Consider the following 18914-nt stretch of genomic DNA (forward strand, 5'->3'; position numbering starts at 1 on the left):
CGGGATGGACTGCGAATAGATTTTTACGTAAAATTTCAGAATGACCAGAGCTGTGGACGACTACACAATATGAAAATCGTTGTAAAAGCTGGAACATGTCTCTTGTTTATTCACTAACTAAAAATAGCTAAAAAGAATTACCTATTCCTTACCGCAGCAAGAGTATCATCCACTGCAGTTCACTGAAAACTGACTTGCAGTTCACAGTATAATTTTTTCCTAGGCGTCTCTTTTATACAGCGTTTTATGTTTCCTTATTTTTACTTTATGCAGTGTCTTATCACCTTAATGTGATTTATAGTCTCCTTGTCAGTGGAAAAAAACAGCCAAAGCTAGCAGGTTTTTTCCCCCCCCCCCAACACCGTGTACCATCGCAAGACCCGACTCCACGACGAAATTTGCGATGAAAGAGATCTCTGAAGCTGAACCTAAAGGAGATTAATGGAGATAATTGTCTGCGTTTTTCCAAGAAACGCTTGATTGCCATAAAAAAAGTGTATTTTAGTGTTGCTGCCTGGTAGCCTTCAAGTTACCGTTCCCTTAATTTATTTATTTATTTATTTTTGCAATGGGGGGGGGGGGGCAAAAAATGTCTCCTTTCACTTCCTTCTCCAATTAATTTGAATTGGAACGGCATGAAAACACGCTGGCATTTCAGTAGCCCATTAAAATGCTGGAAACACCTCTAAGCCTGGCCTCAGGCCTCAGCAGATGCCCGCATCCCTGTAGAACCGGGCTTCCTCCACGGTTCACCCTCCGCAGAGACAGACAGATAGAGAGAGGGAGTGAGAGAGAGAGAGAGAGACGCTCAGCTGGACGAGGACGGCATGGGGGTGGGGGATGTCGTCCGGTTGCTGCACCCCGGCGGAGGAGACGCTCTCGAGAGCGGTCCTGTCTGCGTGGGGATTCTGACACGGAAATGAAGACAAAGATGCGCTAATTGACCACGCCGCTAAAGGTTGTTTCTTATTAACTCGCTGACATTGACTTGCCATGTTCGGGGTGGAGGCAGCGAGAAAAGATCGGTTCCACAGAGCGATAAACATCGAGAAATATCGCCTAACACAGAGTGATGCGAGACGTAAAAGCTTCTCCTATGAGCAATAATAATGGTAATAATGCTACCAACAATAATCTTAATCACCATAATCATCCTGATAGCGGTATTGCTGTTATTCTACGGTATAATACAGACTTTAATGTAGCCAGGATACAATAGCATATAATTACAAAATTGGCATTTGAAATAGATGTTGCTCTTTTCATTAGGAACAAAAAAAAAAAACAGTTTGGAATGGGAACCTTTAATCAAATCAAACAACTGGCCACATTTTCCCTGTGGGAACCATCATGGAGTGGAAACATTTGTCTTCTCCCATTGGCTGTGCAAAAGACAGAAAGGACTCCCCAGCAAAGACAGCCTGTCAATAGACTGCTGCCGCCTGTGGCCCCCAATTAGGCCGACCGCATGGGGGTTTAAGGTAGAGCGTTTGTTTTATCGGAAGGTACGCCACGAAAGCACAGATCTCACACCGGGCTTCTCTGCCTATTCCCAAGTGTGAAATGTGTCACAGTAATTACAGAACATGTAAATGACCTGCAGCGATCAATATTCATATCCGCTGTAGGTAACTAGCTCAGCAAAATTGTTTAATTTATCGCTAGCCCAAACGTACAGTGCATTAGCTGGGGTAATGAAAACGCAGTGTAATTTTGGCAACGCAGATACGTTACATCATTTTTCTACGTTACTCTGAAAGCGGAATTACAGTATGGCCATAAGATACACGAAATGTTAAAGGCCACATTTTATGTTACAGATGCTGTGGTTATTTCTGGTTACTTGCAGTAAATACATAGTACAGCAAAGGGTAAAGTAGAATTGATTCAAGAATCAGATAACAGCTTCATCCATCGAGCGAACATTTATGAAATGGATGTAACTGAAGATTTTATTTTAGTGTTAAATGCCGGAGTTTCCTTTTACAAGAAATTTGTCATTAATTCAATTCTAATTTGCCTCTAGTTCCTATTTCAACTATCGATAGTTCCACTTCTTAATACCCTGGGTAAAAAAAAAAAAAACTACTGTATAACTCAGAGGAGAGCAAACATTAGATACAATCTAAATATTACCAACGCCAAAAAGAATTGTGAAGTCTGATGAACATTTCAAAAGAACAATTCTTTATGGATCAGCTAAATCTTTTCCACTTTTTAATTAAAAGTAAAGAAAATAGAAGTTAATTATCCTGTAAAGATTAGCTGGTGGGCATCTTTCTGTAAATTAGTTCTAATTAAAAGGAAATTGTCAAATGACATTCAAAGTACTGTCCTTTAAAACAGAGACGCAGCCTCTCTAGTTCCTGATGAGGGTCACGTGAAGCTTACAGACAGAGATTAGGATTCTGGCCGGGCTCCGTTAGCTGACACACAGAGACCCCGGCCCTCGTGCTCCAAACAGGCAGCAGCGGCGCGGCTAGCAGAGGCTTGCAGAGCTAACCATCGGCTTTTTGGGTAATAATTATTTGCTGGCATCCATGGCCTGTTTCCTCGACCTCTGGGGCAGGTTAAAAATGTCAGCGGCCGAGGGAGGAAACAGAAAACGTCTCTCGTCACTTTACCCCACGGACTTCAAAACGACCTAGACATAGATCCCAGATGACAAACCTCAGGACATCCGAAAACCTGGCCCAAAGGTTTCCAGCTCTCAATAATGTCTATGTGTTTAAAGACGTCAGCTTCTTACCCTTGGGTAGCACATACTAAGCACCTTCATACCGTGGTAATTTCTGCTTTAATGTTGTAGACACAGATGTGTCGTGCGACGACAAGCACTGAAATCTCAGCAAGGGCTGCTCATTTTGCCTGGAGACTGGACTTCTGTTTACCTTCTGTTTCGCAGTGAAATGAGCAGCGAAACTGAAGCTCAGGCAAAACTGCAAAATATAAAATTACCACACTTTGCCGTCGTCCAAAAGCAGCGTCAAAAGAAAACCGCGTCCAAGAATGTTTTCGGTGGCACAATGGTGCTTCATCGCCTTGAAAGGGCCTGAATCTAGTCCCTTAACTAACTTAAACCTAACTGCAAATCCCAGAACGACATGGAATAAATGTAATATGGGCGTAATACTTGGAGAAAAAAGGAAGGCTGGAGGTACGAATGTTCAGTCTTGGCGTCTCTCCCTACAAAAAGCCAGACTCTTAGTGGAAGAGCCAATGAAAGTGGTGTAAGAGTAGCAGAGTGGATGGTCTCCGCGGGGATTTGGCCCCCACACATTAAACGTAAGTGGCACAATTTTGACCTTTAGAAAGGAGACTCTCAGGCTCGAAGGATCTGTCCTTCAAAAAAAAAATGACAGTCCAGCTGGCCAACAACGACACGCGACGGAAGCGGAAGATGGCAGGACGCTGACCCCACAGCAGTGACCTTACGGAAAGGACGGGGACCGCTTATCACGTCAACCGATCATTTATAATGGATTGTTTTTCCATGGGTGTCTCTTGCTGACTCACTGCTACATGTGTGAGCGATACTGTATATGTGTGCCGTATGAACCTTACTGGCCAGTAGGTGGCAGAGTGCTTAAGGAAACACCAAAACAATAATGAAATGTGATCTATGCCATCGATCAGCAAAGGAAGTGGAATTTACGGTTCTGTAAAGTAAGTGTATTATTACCAGTTGTTTTGTTTTAGACAACAGCATAATAAAATAATAATAATAATAATAATAATAATAATAATAAAGAATTTACAAAACTGATTTCACTCGCAGAAGGCAGTGGATGCTTTGGAATATACATGATTGAAATATTTTCCATAATTTTTGTATCAGTGCTCTGAAATTTGTGAATTTCTTGAGTTCCTCTTCTGGTCCAGACCAAGATGCATATTCTCTTTTTAACAGGTGCATTATTTCCCTCTCCTGCCTTGTCTTCTAAATAGAGAAATGATTGCATTGTGCAACGATAAACTCAAACGTGTTCCATGGGTCTTTCATTACAGACTATGTGCTTCCTGCTTGCTTCTGTAAATAACACACCAAGCACAGTGTGAAGCCACTTCAGGCCCCGCACTGCAAATCACCACTGCAAATATGAATACACACATTTCTAACACCATAACAGATACCCTCTCGTCTAAATATAAATCATTTCAAACCAATTCCACAACCAAGAAACAGCTACATATTGTTTACTCTGTGATTTCTGATATAAAACCACAGTACGTTTTTATTTACGACACTTGCCAATTGTAAACAAAACTTCCATTCTTTATACATCAATAAAAATCTGTCAACATATCAGCTGGTATCAGAATTGGGATCAATAATGTTATGTGAACAATTATCAATATTCTTTGATAATAAATTCTAAAACAGAGGAAAATGGTCAAAAAATGCTAATTCATTTTAGGCTGTGTTTCACACGTTTGACAAGCACACTGCAAACACAAACAGCTAATCCTGTTTTTCCTGTACAGATTATCATTTTTATTACGACCATGATTATTATTATTATCATCGTTATTACAATTTTACGGGCAGAAAAACTAAACAAAGGACGACACAAGGTTTCTTCCCGCCAAAGTCAGCTGAGGATCGACGGAAAACCTAAATAGCTCAGCCTACATTTTGGAAAAACAAAAAAACAAAAATATGTTTCTGTGTTACAAGCAAATTACACGCGCACCGCGCAGAGCGACCGCGGAAGAGGGGAAACGGGCCGGCCGTAATTATATCCTGGCGCAAACGGGCCGTCGATGGGCACCTTCGTTCCGGGGGCCATTCCCCAGGGCCCCGTGGGCATCAAAATGATGTCCAAATTATTTCTGTGCTCTGCGGCATTACCATATTCACCCGCGCCGTGTCATGGCTGCTGTGTTGTTTACACCTGTCTCCCGACGAAGGCACGGCTTAGCTGCTCTAATTTAGCAAATGTACAGCGAGGATATGAGCTTGTTGGCAGGGATTTAAATTAGGTCACAAACAGCATACATCAATAGCATTCCATATGTCTCCTCCTTCATCCCCCCTTTTTTTTTTTTTTTCCTCTGCTCCCGGCACTCCCTCCTCGCTCAGAAGCTCGCCGGCGAAGCAGCTTGACGACGGCAGAAGTAAGATACGTGCAAATCACATTTGCAGATGAGCTCGAAACTCCCTTTAATATTCAGATAGGCGGCACACCGCGAGCCAACTAAGGCTCGACTCGGGAGAGGTGGAGCGAAGAGCCCGTCGTTGAGGGAATCTCGCGCTCGGGCCGCCGCCCCGTTTCCCGGCAGAGCGTGCGGAGAACTCGTCGTTGGAAACAGAGAGCTGCTACTTAGGGGCGATAACAATGGGAGCAGCGGAAATCTGTCTTTTTTTTGAAGATGTTTGCTCCAGTGTTTCTTTCATTCCTGGGTCTGTTGCCATGCCGCCGACTGGATCGAGGGATGGCGGTGCCACCACGTCCCTTTGATCGGGCATCAGTCACATGACCGCAGCGACTAGGCCCCGGTTACGGAATCTTGACAACCAGACCACGCATTTCGGCATCTCAGTTGGTCCGGGTCACCTTTTGCTGGTTCTGTCGGACACCTGGCGAAAATCCAGGCCTGTTCCGGCTCACAGGCCAGTGGCAAAGCATAAAGCCCAGGCTTCTGAAAGCGCCGTGGCAGAAAACGATATAGGGCACCGTCTGTAACACCGAAGCCTTTTTCTGTAGGGGAACGCTGACGCCGCGTGTGCGACTTCCGAACACCTCCGTCCTTTTCCTCGCTTCTTAGGTTGCGTCGAATTTGTCTCCGTGCCATTTTAATTACAACCACGGCAATCTTTACGCCCGCGTTTTTCGCGAGGACGCCAATCTGCAAACCGGGTGATAAGTGTAACCGCAACGCTGCACCAGTATCAGTAATAAACACAGACTTAATTGAATAATTTGACCTAAGAGGCTGATCCTCAGACGTAGCATGTAGCACATTTTTTTTCGAATATTAAAAAAGTTTCCCCGTTTCGCCTGGTTCCTAGGATGCTGTTGGCCCGTCGCCCATAGTGATGACCCAGTGCATGAAAGTGGCTGTGGTGGGACTCGGGGGGGGGGGGGGGGGGGGGTTACCTGGTCCCAAGACATTGCTATCGTGTGGGTGGAGCTGTGATGTCACAATGTTCCGAATAGAGAAGGACGCTGCAGGGCCAATGGGTCTCCCCAAGGCTTACACCGGTCACGATGACTGTAAGCCCCCCCACACCCGGTTAGCGATAGCTGTCATGGCACAGAGCTGACACTGTGGCAGGGTTAGCCTGGGACTCGGACTGGAAAAAAATCTGAGCCACAGTTCAATGCTGATTTGACTGCTAGTGTAATTTTTAATTTTTTTTTTTTGTGCAGGAGACTATTTGCAGATGCGCCGCAGTTATCAATCCGAACAGACACGCAATCCGGGTCCAATGTCACGTCTCCTCATTATGTTAATGGTTAATACATGCAAATGAAAACATTCCGGCAATTTGATTTCTTTGAAGATAGTTTGCATATTGTCTTAGCCGTAATGATGGTACACTTTTCCCTGGCTTCGATTTATGCGAGGGGTAGTTAGTTCAATTTTATCAGCCCCAAGTTCATTTCTAAGGCTACTGGAATGTGGTTTTTTTTCACTCTCCCCTTCGCCTCACTATTTAACTAATTAGGATTCAGGTACCATAAGCAGATTTTTCACGCTATTGGTGTTTTTCTTAATTAAGAAACAAATGAATTCTCCCCAGCAAAATAGATGCAACAAGGGGAGGAAGGCTGCCAGAGGCCAGATGCGCTTCTCTTAATTAGAAGTCACTCTATTGTCTGTGTTTTTTTAATGAAGCCTCAATCTAAATGGATATCAAAAAAAAAAGCTGCTGGGGAAGAAATCTGGCCGTTTAAAATAATAAGAAAGTAAAGATAGGGGAAAACAAAAGATATGTCCCGGCAGTGACGCCTCGCAGGCAGAGTTGGGCGGACTTTCCGCCCGCCGGATTGACCGCTCGCTCGCAGTCTCATTCGGGAAGAGCCTCGATCGTAAACGCGGCGCCTCGGCCCCGATTCCCACAAGTGACGGCTCTCGCTCACCACGTTTCATCTCGTCTATCAGCAATCTCAGCCTCGTTATCGGGCTAATAAAGTTTTTAATCCATCTAATGAGATGAGATGAGAATGGCGCCAGAAGCGCGGTGACTCCCAGTCGGGGAACCGCGAAGTTAAACTTCCAGCTCCGGCGCTTTCCGCGACGGATCGCTCGGCGCGCTTCGAAGACCGAGCGGCGGTTAGAGGTCTGGGCTTGTTAGCTGCAGGTTCGACATGATTAAAGAAAACATGTGGAAAAGTAAATGTAGGAGAAAAAAGGAACCTAGACCCAGGAAAAACTGGATCCAAAATAATCAGATTCCGTCCACCCCCAAACGAAATTCTGCTCAAGACACACCCCGCTAAAAAAAAAAATCATAACCCAAATGACAGGCTGAACTCGACTCCACTAAAAACTTAAACTTAAAACTTAAAGTTGAATCTCAAGTATTTTCATTGTTCTAGCTTCCATTCACCTACCACAAAACACATTTTATTCACTGTGCCTTGTTTCCCAGCTGCCACAAAAATGAAAGCTAACATTTTCCTTAGATTTTTTTTTTTCCCCACAGGGGAGTAGATACTTAAACAAAAATGATACGTCGATGTTACTTGATTTTACTCAGAACACCACGACAGCTGCATCAGGGCTTTTGCCGTCCTTGGTCCGAAAAGCATTTCATCGCTAATATGAGAACAGCACCACAGTCAAAGTCAAATTATTCATTAAAAATGCACATATATTTATAATGTGCTAACTTTCGAAATATTACATAAACATAACCATTTCATGTTGCTATTCAACTGTTTCCTGGATCAGCATTCTCTTCATTCATTGGTTATATGATGCTAGATTAGTAGCTATGCTAAGTAGCTACCTAACGATACAGTGGCTAACATTCTTGCTGTCTTAAGTTCTCCACTGTTTTGTTTGCATGGAGATTCCCAGCCACGTCCAACTCCATCCCCGCAGCCAGAACACCATGTACTCTTGGTCATGCCAGCATGGAGATACCTTCCTTTATTGGGGCTCTCTGTTCTTTTATGGTGAAACAAATTCCACAGATAACAAGCGACTGTCTTGGAGGACTAGACTCTGGTATTGTCTAAACAAAGCAAGATGAGAAAGTGGTAGGGAGGGGGGCATAGAGAAGAGTTGGTTTGATCAAATCCGGAGACAGAACCCATCACCTTCGATAAGCTGACTGCTCCACAGCTAGCGCTGCGCGATGTGTACTGGAGAGCTGCGACTGCATGCATGTAAAGCCAAGGAAAACTCATCAAACACAGACAGGCAAAAGGGCTAAACACAAGCTAGGCCATGATACGTCACCACGGAAACAACAGACACTCGCTCCTTCCTCTTAGCTGACCAAAAAAAACAACAAAAATATAAGACTTGGCAGCATGACACTCTGAATCAAATCTTAATGTGAGATAAATCATTTTATGTTCCAATGCAGATTTCAGGTCCCAAACTGGTACCCAGTCCGATACAAGACCCAAAGTCAGACCGGGATGCCTAAATTCAGGTATAATCCCTTTGTACCCATCGGGGATAGAGCTTCTTGGCGGACAGGGAGTGAACTCAATTTTTAAAACAGTTCACAAAGCACATGCTCCTTCCAGCGTCTCGACAAAAAAAAAAGAAAGAAAAAAAAAAACAGAGGCAGTTGTCAAAAGCCCAGTGATTTAGGTCAGGTCGCGAACGGTCGGCGTTTGTGACGGAAGGCGATAGCATCGGGCCCGATCGCCCTGAAATGAAAACCACCGCCTGGCCACATGTGCTGCCAAGGCCCCCGCTTGATATTCCGACAGCACGGCTCAGGGGCTCCCAGCGGACGGGCGAACGCCCACTGATATGGCTCACTACCTCCCTGTCAAGGCCAGGCATCCCCGTGCCCAAAGGCTGTGCCATCAATGGGCCGGGCCTGCGCCAATCTGGACCGGAACCAGCAATCCATTTCAAAGAGGTTTTTTTATGGATCCGGTATGTGGAATGATTTTCTTTTCCCTTTGTAATGTGCCATGGCTGGGGGGTTAGTGGGGGAAGGGGTGGGATGGGGTACAATGACAATAAACTTCCAGTAGTTTTCCATCTATTCAGTGTGAAATGTAATTGATCCCAGCATGCAATTACACGTTTTTATTATTCTTCTTAGCCTTAGTTTTTAACATCTGTCCATCCACCCACCTCTCCATCCATCCATCCATCCTTCCATCCATCCATCCATCCATCCATGTCCAAATATGTTACCCATGGTGAAGGCTGTGGCATCTGTGCACATGGTAAACAAGTCTGACGGATCATACTGAGACCTCTTAAGGATAGACATGAACTGAAAACAGATTGATGCACCTTGAGCAAATGCAAAGTGATGCTTTAAATGTGCTTTTAGGCATCCTGAGTGAGTGCCTGATTCGTGCGGATTAAAACACAGATCAATAAATTGGTAGCTCGGTGTTTTAGAGATTCGTGACTGTCCAAGACCAAGACAACTTCTGAATTAAATTCATTATATAAACCTTGACAACCTCGCTCTCGTTTAACCACCTGGCTTACGAAGGAAGTGTATTCTTCAGGAGAAGTTGCTCCTTTATTAAAAATGCCATATATTAAACAGCGCTAGTTATCTGCACATTACCATAATCTCTCCTATGCTCACCCATGTGCTCCCCATCTCATTTAGCGACGCGCTTGTTTATTTATATCTCTGAATGAGATTAGTGGGGAAGATTACCCAGTGCAGGAACCTGAATAGTGATCAAAGTCAGGAGGATAATGCAGCGAGTCTTTCGCTGAATGCTCCCCACTCCCAAATCCATCAGCGGGATGTTAGAACAATGCACGCATCAGCAGAGGCGTCTCCGGGGACACGCCCTGCGCAAACATCCCGCCATTACGACCTGCACACCTCGGATCGCGCGGGAATTTGGCCCCGGCTCTGCGGAGTGCTGAGCGGAGCGCAAACTTTCCCATTGGATTCGTGCCCCCCACGCCAGCCCCAGTCTGCCCCCCCGCCACGGCTTCATTTCAAAACACACTGCTGAACATGGCATTTTGTTTCCCTTCACAGATTTGTAATGTTCATAGGTTGTTAACCTTCTACCAAACCGCTGCCTTAATAAGAGGTACGTAGCTGAATGGGTTAGGGTGCTGTGTCTGTGCTCGGGAGCTTTTGAGGCTCAAATCCCAGGAGTTGCCTGCTAAAAAAATGTACTTCTGTTCCAAAGGTCCACCACAGCCTGACATAAAAAAACAGATGAATAAAGAAAGCTATATGAAGGTAGAGAAAAACAGTCATATTCCAGGATTGTGGACATTTTGTTGCAAATAGAGGAACCCTCTAAAAGGATTTCATGTAACTGATGGGGCTAATTAATTATCTGGCCTGCAAACCTCTGCTCATTCCATCTCACTTTAGTTTCCATTGAAAGTCGGAAGTCAACCTGCTTCTGGAGTGGATAACATGAGTAAGGGAGTAAAGAAATCCCAGAATCCTCTTCGCTTTGACTTCTGCCAGACAGAAGGAAGCTTATTCTTTCCACAGGAGATGATCATAAGGGCACAATTAGCACCCAAGCTTAAATGCATCTTTCCTGGCGTGCTTTTTGATGCAATGCCGTGGCAAGCAAATTCGGAAAGAGTTGAGCAGCCAGGATGGAAAAAGAAGTTGAATGTTTCCTGAGCGTTAACTAGCAGCGATTGGGGGGGGTGGGGGGTGCTTCCTCGGGTCGAACTGCAGCACCCCCCCCTCCCTCCCTTTTCCACCACTAAGGGGTTAAACAGCTCAGCACGCAGAGACCCAGCCCCGTTTGTGGAGCTGACGCACCACAGCGCATTCAAATCTGCAGTCCTCCCCAGGAGCCACCCGCTCCCGCTCCCGCTCCCGCTGCCACTCCCGCTCCCGCTCCCGCTCCTGCTCCCGCTCCCGCCAGGGACCCACAACACGGAGGAGCTCAGCATCACATTCAATATTTTTTTTCCCTCAACGACGGAGCTGAGGATCCACACAGGGGTATTTAGTTCTGAGTGAGATCGCAGGCCGGCAGGGAAACACCAGGCATTCGCCTCCCTCTCATGCCTCAATCTGGAGCCGCGCTCTGCGTCAGTCGACTCACCCAGGGACGGACTGGGCCGTACTCTTTGTCCCGGCTCTGATTCGAGTGCAGGCCCCGGTGACACCGAACCCCCCCACCACCCTCCTCCATGCTTCTAAAGGTCGGAGCTTTGGCTCCGTGACGGCAGAGTCAAATGCAAAAAAAAACATTTAAAAGCTATTTTTAACCAAACACTCAACAAATCTATAATCCAAGACTCATGTAAGCAGTGGTGTAAACAGAATGTGCCCAAAAATCCCGGGCTAATTGCTTTCAAATTATACTTCGAAGAAGATCAAAAACATGAAAGTATCTCTTTAAAAGTACATCATATTTCTCTGGGAGACTTGCAGTCCTTTCCAAAACTCTAAAACACAGATGTTTATTTCTTCTTCCACCACAATTTCACAGTACAGAACAACAGAATGGAAATAGATGTTCTGCTTATGGGATAACAGCAGAGCGTGTGTGTTTATTACTAATTTAATTTTAGGAAAAGTATGAAGATACTACCCCTGTCGAGATACTGATAAGGAAAGTTTGACCCAGCGGGGCCACGTTGCTTCCGTTTCACACAAAGCCCTGTTAGCGTCCCCCGATTCCGGCGCTCATGGGTCACGGTTCTGGCCAGTTGAGATAAAAAGCCCCGAATGAGATTAACCATTTGGGAGTTAGGGCTCAGTCTTACCAGCGGAGGGACAGGAGTCACTTGAGAAGCTGCGTGTGACTCCAGCCATCTCGGTGACCTTACTGGAGTGTCCCCTCCCAGTGCAAGATGTGTGAAAATTGATTCATCGCCAATGAGTAAACTGATATTCCCAACGCCTACATGAATTCAATGACTTCAGGGATTAAGGTTCCGCACGAGGATCAGCTACACAACTGTTAAGTCACTTTTCCGTTAAAAGAAAAACTTTTTGGCAATTCTCCTCATTTGCTCATTTGTCTGTTTATTTTTTTTTCCTTTGTTCCCACCCCCACGTGTAATTTCGGGGAGCCCACTGCAGCATGCCCCCTGCAGGACTCTTCCAACCCCCAGTCCGCATTAGATTGCAGAGATTGCGCTTAGGCAAATTAAGGCTCCCCTCATCGGGTTCATTTAAGGTACAGCGTTCACAGTGGACAGTTGCCCTGTCAATCTCCGCCCAAGAGCCCGCCCTCTCTACTCCTCGGTTGCCCAGTTGCGCAGCAGTCGAGGAAAACCCATTATGAATCTATGCAGATTGACAAAGGGCCCAGGGAGGTATTTCCCCACAGGCTTGCAGTATAAGGGGAACAGAGCGGTGCCCATTCCACACCGAATCGTTCCGCTATGGCATTGCGGCACAGCATTAAGGACGTCAACATCCGGGTGCCAGATTCTCCTCGCTATGACATCGCCTCTTCCCATTGGACCGAAGTGGGCCGGGAGCAATAGCCAATCAGACAGGCAGTCGCATAGCCTGACGTGCCACCGAAAACATATCCACAGGTGGTGGTTTGCCTCATGACCTACGTTGCAGAAATCTAGCCTGGACAAGGTACCGCTGTCAGCCAAGCAATCTCCTCCGCAATAATGCAGAGCATTGATGCAGAGCATTATTTGACATCTGCACTGTACTGAAGGGTGGTGTTCGATGGTAGTTCTACCCATTTTAAGAAGAAATTTAAGCCTTAGAATACAGGCTAATCCAAAATATTTTGATCACAAGACACAAATCATTATTCCATTATTCCTTTTTTTTATGTCATATACACCCCCCGTGGGTGATTATTGATAAAAAGGACCTGGTCAATATACAGCATCGCTGTGAAGGATTAGGCCCCTTATCTCAAATGATATTCAATAAACTATGATATTCCATAAACCGAGTGTGAAGAAGTAGCAGGGAGAGTCCGTCCAACAAGCACGTTCCCTGAAATAACACAGCGGGAATTAAGATACACGATCAGATTACATGAGAGAGGAGCAGGGTGGATCCTTCCAGGCTTCTCACATGGCAGATGATGCTCTGAAGCCCTGGAAGCCTGGGAGGACCATAGGAGCCTCGACCATGGATGTACCAAGAGATTCCAGGTTAGAAAAAATATTTTTACAGTTTCTTCTGCAAGTTCCTCGCAACCCCTGAGGTACATTTAGGTAGGTTTACTGTTAACTATCATTATCTTCCAAAGCTATTACTTCACCATACCTGCTAGGGTGGGGCAATGCCAACCCAAGCACAAACGAGGAGGGGGAATCATTCCATGCCTACAGATACTGTACACAAGTCAAATGGAAAAACCGCTAGACTAATACTGCTATTTATTTTTTCTCTGTTTATTGGGCCAGGAAAATGATTAATTCCAGCAAAAAGTTACTTCACCCATAATGCAATACTGTAAATAAACACAATTAATGTGTGTCGAGATATTACTCGCTCATTTGCGCTGCCTAATTAAGTCACTAACCTCCCTTGCGCTGTGCCTTTCTGTAATTGAGGACTTACTGCTGAGATTTGACGCGTGTCGTCTTTCAGCACAAGTCAAACTCCAGTCACGGGTAACAAAGTAGATTGTGAGGACCTTTGAGGATGGCGGCCTCCATTCAAGGTTGATGCAGATCGTTTTCAAATATCAGACCGACAGCGGGGGCTGGACAAAGCGATCCACGTGATTTAGCTAGCTCCGCGCTATGTATTTTTTTTTCTTCTTGATTTAGGAAAAAAAAAACATTCACAAATAAAGTTCGGCAAGAACGCAGCTTCTGTGTTGATTTTTTTTAAATCTGCCACATTTTGAATTTCTCGGCTCCGCGGAGGGACACGAGGGGGCCTCTGAACAGACTTAGCAAGTGTGGCGGGAACACTTGGACGCGCGGTTTCGCTGCTGTGCGCTGGGCCTGTCCAAATACGCGCCGCAAAGTGCTTTCTAATTGGCTGGTCTATACGGGACGGCCGCCATGTTGGAGGGATATCAAAAAGCAATCAACACTCCATTCCTGATGAGCTCTGAGACAGAGTGACTCACACTGTGTGCGGAAACACAATGCCATGCCGGACTGAAGCGGCATAATACCCACAATGACATGATATTATCCGCAAATTCGAATTCAGTGGCCAAAAAAAGTAGGATTATGGGGATGCTGAACGAGAAGTCTTGATTCAAAACCAAATACGATGACATTTTTTTTTTCCACTGAGATGAAAAACTGCAGGACTCAAAAAGGTCAGCACTAAAATAAATAAATAAGAATCTGTACCGGTTTCTTGAGATTACACTGCCCGAAAAAGGCTCAAAACAATCAAGTAACAAAAATTCGACCCCCACCCCCCCATCCGCCTAACAGTAATGACTACTCTCTGTCTGTAGGACGGATGCATTTTCCAGGGCCGTTGAAGCGTAGCAGCACATCGTTAGCGTCAGGAAAGACAGAAAACCGGGAGGAGATCTGTCCCAGAGATAATCGATCTGAGGGGAAGCATCCAGGAGCAACTTTAAAGCCCGAACTTAAGGCCTTGATTCCAAAAAAAAACGCTGCGGCTGGCAGGGAATCGATCAGCAGCAGGTGCGTTTCGACGGGCTACACGGCACCACGGCTCCTGCCGTCTGCCTGTTTATCGGCGGCTAGCATCTCCGGCCCGTTCCTCTACACAGGCGCGCGCCGGAAAGGCTGAAAAATGGCGGCAGCACCACGTGGAGACGCTGGAGTGAGGCCAGAACTTACGTACCTAGAGGACTGTGTATCAAAATCTTATCTTCAAAGCACTGGGTAGGGGCTTGCCGGAACAGTGCCACCGAGCCCCCTCCACCCCCCCAGCCAAGGCGCAGGAGAGGATTTGGGCCCCGGGAGCGGAAAAAGGGAGACGTGTGAGCCAACGCCAAGGCGGGAGACCTCCTCCAAGCCGCCCGAGGGAGCCAGCAGGTCGGGCCGCATACGGAACCACATCACGGGTCTGATCCTCGCCTTCCTGCAGTCCCGCTTCCCACTGAGGCGGACTGGGATCCGAACCCTGACTCGGCCACAAGGGTTTTCCGGATCTCACAGATGGCCGAGGGAGGCTTCGTGCTCTGAAACCGTGGGTGGGTGAGTTTCGGGAGGGTGGAGTGAAGACCGCCTGACTTCACAGGGTCTCTAGGATGTGATAACACAGATCCCCCCCCCCCCCAAACTCCCACTCCAACGCTGAAGGTACGGTCCAGAGGCCATCCTACAGTCGCGAATGACATCTACCGTCCCAAACACCACAAATGGGGCATAAACACGAGTGGGTGTTCGGGGACCCTGTGGGTATCGCGGTAGACCAAAACACGCACCCACACGAGCACACGCACACGCTAGCAGGAACACGGACACTCGCGCACACCTGTTGCAGGCTTGCATCACCCTCCGCAGTGAAAGGCTTCCAGAGTTGTCGGAGTAACCTGCAGAGATCTTGAAGGCTGACGAGCAAGACGGCGTGATGCGGGGAAGCCACGCAGCTCGAGACGGAGCGCGGCGGCGAGGCGCCGTGGGAAACGGACGCCGTGCTCCACATGCAGATCCTACCTGCGCAAAGGCCAATTTGTCTAAATAAGACCACGGAGACATTCACAAAGATAAAAGTTCCAAACAAAATTACATCTCACTAAAAGCTCTGATTTATTTTCCTCTATGTGACATCACCACTATTTTTATTTAACCATATTTTTGGTAGACGTGCTTATATAGTGGAATTTGCATTTCTTTCTTTGCTTAGGCAGCTATATGAGGCTTTTACTGTAATTCAGACATTGGACCTAACTTAATGATAGAGGTTAGGGGATAAATATCACTTCCCTCCTAGGATTTGAGCCTATTTTGTTCTGCTTACAAATTCAGCCTTTGACACGCTGCTACAAATCACCTCCACGTTATTTTAGTAAGCATCGCATTGTAATGTACAGATTATGAACACCTTACAGCAGACAGCAGATCTGTGGAGAGGCTTTAGAAAACAGCACCTACGCTATGGGGAAATCTCCATCTACTGAAGAAGCTACTGCAGTGAGAATTAGCGAGGGGAGCTTACAGAGGGTGGGTACTGACATACTGAGGAGGCCTCAGGTCTTTTCTCAGGTCTGGGAGAGTCAGCTGCAGTCTGGACTACAGTGCTACAGAGAAACCGAAATTTGACACATTTCTGGGTGCCGAATATCGTCACTGGGCAACAGCTGAAGCCTGATTAGTTCTCAGGAGAGACAACTCCCCCCCCCCCCCCCCTCCACCCAGCCACCGAGAGGCTACACCTGCCTAACATTTGCAAAAAACCCAAAACATGAAAGGCAATCCACAGATTATCGGATAAACCCAGACACATGTACTAGGCCTGTACATTCAAATAGGGTTCTGGGTTTTGTGGTCCATCTAGTTCATGCTTATGGACCTTTGGAAAGTAAACACTAAAAAAGTACGAAAGGTGGCTGTAGAGAAAATTCTCCCGAATGTCACCAAAGCGAGAGCGAGTCGGCAGCTGAGCTGAAACCGGAGTCCGTTAGCCGGGGCTCTGGGGGCGACCCGTGCGGCTGCTCCGCCACACGCCGAATGTCATAAGCTCACTGTGCACTTTCGGCCAGCTCAAGGCTTAGATCTGAGCACGCTCGTCAGCTGTGGAAAAACCTCGGAAAGCTAGAGGAAAACAGGACACAGATATCTACAGCTGGTCTTAGGATGCAACCGGCCAGGACAAGAAACACCCAAAAGGCTGTACATCTCCTTCAGAAGTACAAATCTGTCCTCGGAGGAAATATCAAAAACTGTCATTGGTTCCTCACTGCTTATGCCCGACCAATCACAGCTGTCGAGCTTCCCAAAATACCATTTCTGATTCTGATTGCATCATTTTTTAAATTCATAAACACAGCTCTCTAAAACCCCAAACATCACACTTTAAAAAGCTTAGCAGCGGCGCATCTTCATCAAACACCTTTAGGAAATGACCTCCCCCGAAAAGACCTCCCCCGAAACGACCTCCCCCAAAAAGACCTCCTCGAAAAGACCTCACTCGAAACGTGAGCATCAGAATGTAAGTCACCACGATGGCATGTATATTAACCCACACTCTATTTTTGGAAGCTAAATTATGTACCGAATATAAAAGAAATCAAATCAGTGTGCGGAGGGACTGCCAGGCCTCGGCGGTAGCTGGAGAGAGACAGGGAGAAGCCAGTGACCTCTCTGTCCTTCAGATTTGCCTATATCCCCTCACTTCAATCTAAGACGGGGAATCATCTGATCCCAAACTGACTGTCAACAGCTTGCGATGGCGGCGAAGCCAGACATCAATCAATCAGTTTTTATCAGGGTCTCTCTCCCACCCTCCCCCCCCCCATTTTGCTCCCCTTATCACCTGACCCAGTTGTCATCCTGTTTCAGAAGCTTTAGAAACTCGACGACGGTCAAACGTGCATCTGCGCGGAGGCCGGGGGCACGTGGCGGACGAGCGGCCGGCATGAAACAATGGCCGATTATCTGGCTGGAAGCTGCCAGCGCTTCACCGGGAGGACGAACCGCGCGGCGCGGAACCGAATCGATTGAGGTTCACATTCGATTGAACTGATCCACCCAATCCGACATGGTAATCATATCACCAAGCTCAAAAAGCAGGACAGATACCACAATACTTCAGATCTCCTACCTAACAGTATAATCTAATGTGAGGTATGACGAGACGATACATGCCAAAGTAGCACAAATATACTGGACAGAATCTGAAACACAGGTTCACACTCCAAAGGCAGTGCACCTTCATTATAATTAGCACCGTCATTAATATATCTGGCTCAGCTATTCCCTTTAACAAGTTTTAGGTGCTGGCAGGAGACAGACACCAAGGATGACTGGAGATGCTATTTGGACCATGAGGACGGAGCTCACAGTAAATCAATATGTCAAATACCATATCCAGCTTATTTCTGGGGTGAAGACGCATACATCCACAAACAGGAGCCCAAAATAAGCAGGCGGAATTAGACAGGAAGCGCACAAGCGAATTTACACCCGTCGATATGAATGAGGAGGCCGACAGCAGGGCAGTTTTGCACAGACACGCCGTGCGATGCTCAGAAATTAGTTGGCCTGTCAGCATTTGCGGCTCTCTCTCTGAAATGCGACCGCCAAAACGCGGCTTCCTCAAAGCATTACTGCGTCTCCAAGGTCGCCGTTCACGTCCGTCGCTAGTTTTGCATAAATTATTATCTTATTTGCTCGTTTTCGGGCCGGGTCTGTCACAGAAAATTTTCCACGGAACGCTTCCAGCGTGCTGTGTGTTTTTAGGTTGCCGGCCCGCCGAAATGCTGACGTACAAATCGAAATGAAAGGCCTTCTCGCTAATCCTGTCGCGTTTAAACACCTATCCCGTGTCTCTGCCGGATGACAAGTGTCATCCTAATGCCCAATAAAGCCAAACTGCAGACTCCCACTCTCGTCCCCCTCCCAGTCAGGTCCCACCAAGCACAGCCTTAAAAAGACCCAGTCCACAAGATTAATGCTGATATTCTACTAATTCCTTCCTGTTAAGAAAAACAGTCACAATCCATTTTAATCAATATTTTATCCAAGAGGCTAAAATAACTATACAAACTCCCACATATCATTTTCTGACAGCATATAAAGTCAGACATTCATAACCACTTGTAGTTGACAGGGTTAATTATCAAAAGGATCAGTTATTTTTTTTACCTTTCCCACCCACAGAAAAAGCCGCATCAGATAACGAGGACCGATATTAACGCTTAGGTGGAACACACTGGGGT

The 18914-nt window shown here is 46.4% G+C and overlaps 1 protein-coding gene across 4 annotated transcripts in view; it reads right to left on the reverse strand.

Annotated features, from left to right (window-relative positions):
- zfpm2a (zinc finger protein, FOG family member 2a) overlaps positions 1–18914 on the reverse strand; it is a 119051-nt gene that overhangs the window by 92857 nt on the left and 7280 nt on the right. Inside the window, exon 1 of one of the 4 annotated variants that reach the window (XM_023811295.2) lies at positions 15509–15533. The exons of the other annotated variants lie outside the window; for them this stretch is intronic. The gene's annotated coding sequence lies outside the window, so the exon portion shown is untranslated. Of the gene's footprint in view, positions 1–15508; positions 15534–18914 lie in introns of those variants that run through there. 4 annotated transcript variants of the gene reach the window in all.

This window comes from Paramormyrops kingsleyae, chromosome 9 (genome assembly GCF_048594095.1).
Source record: "Paramormyrops kingsleyae isolate MSU_618 chromosome 9, PKINGS_0.4, whole genome shotgun sequence".
Classification (NCBI taxonomy): Eukaryota; Metazoa; Chordata; class Actinopteri; order Osteoglossiformes; family Mormyridae; genus Paramormyrops; species Paramormyrops kingsleyae.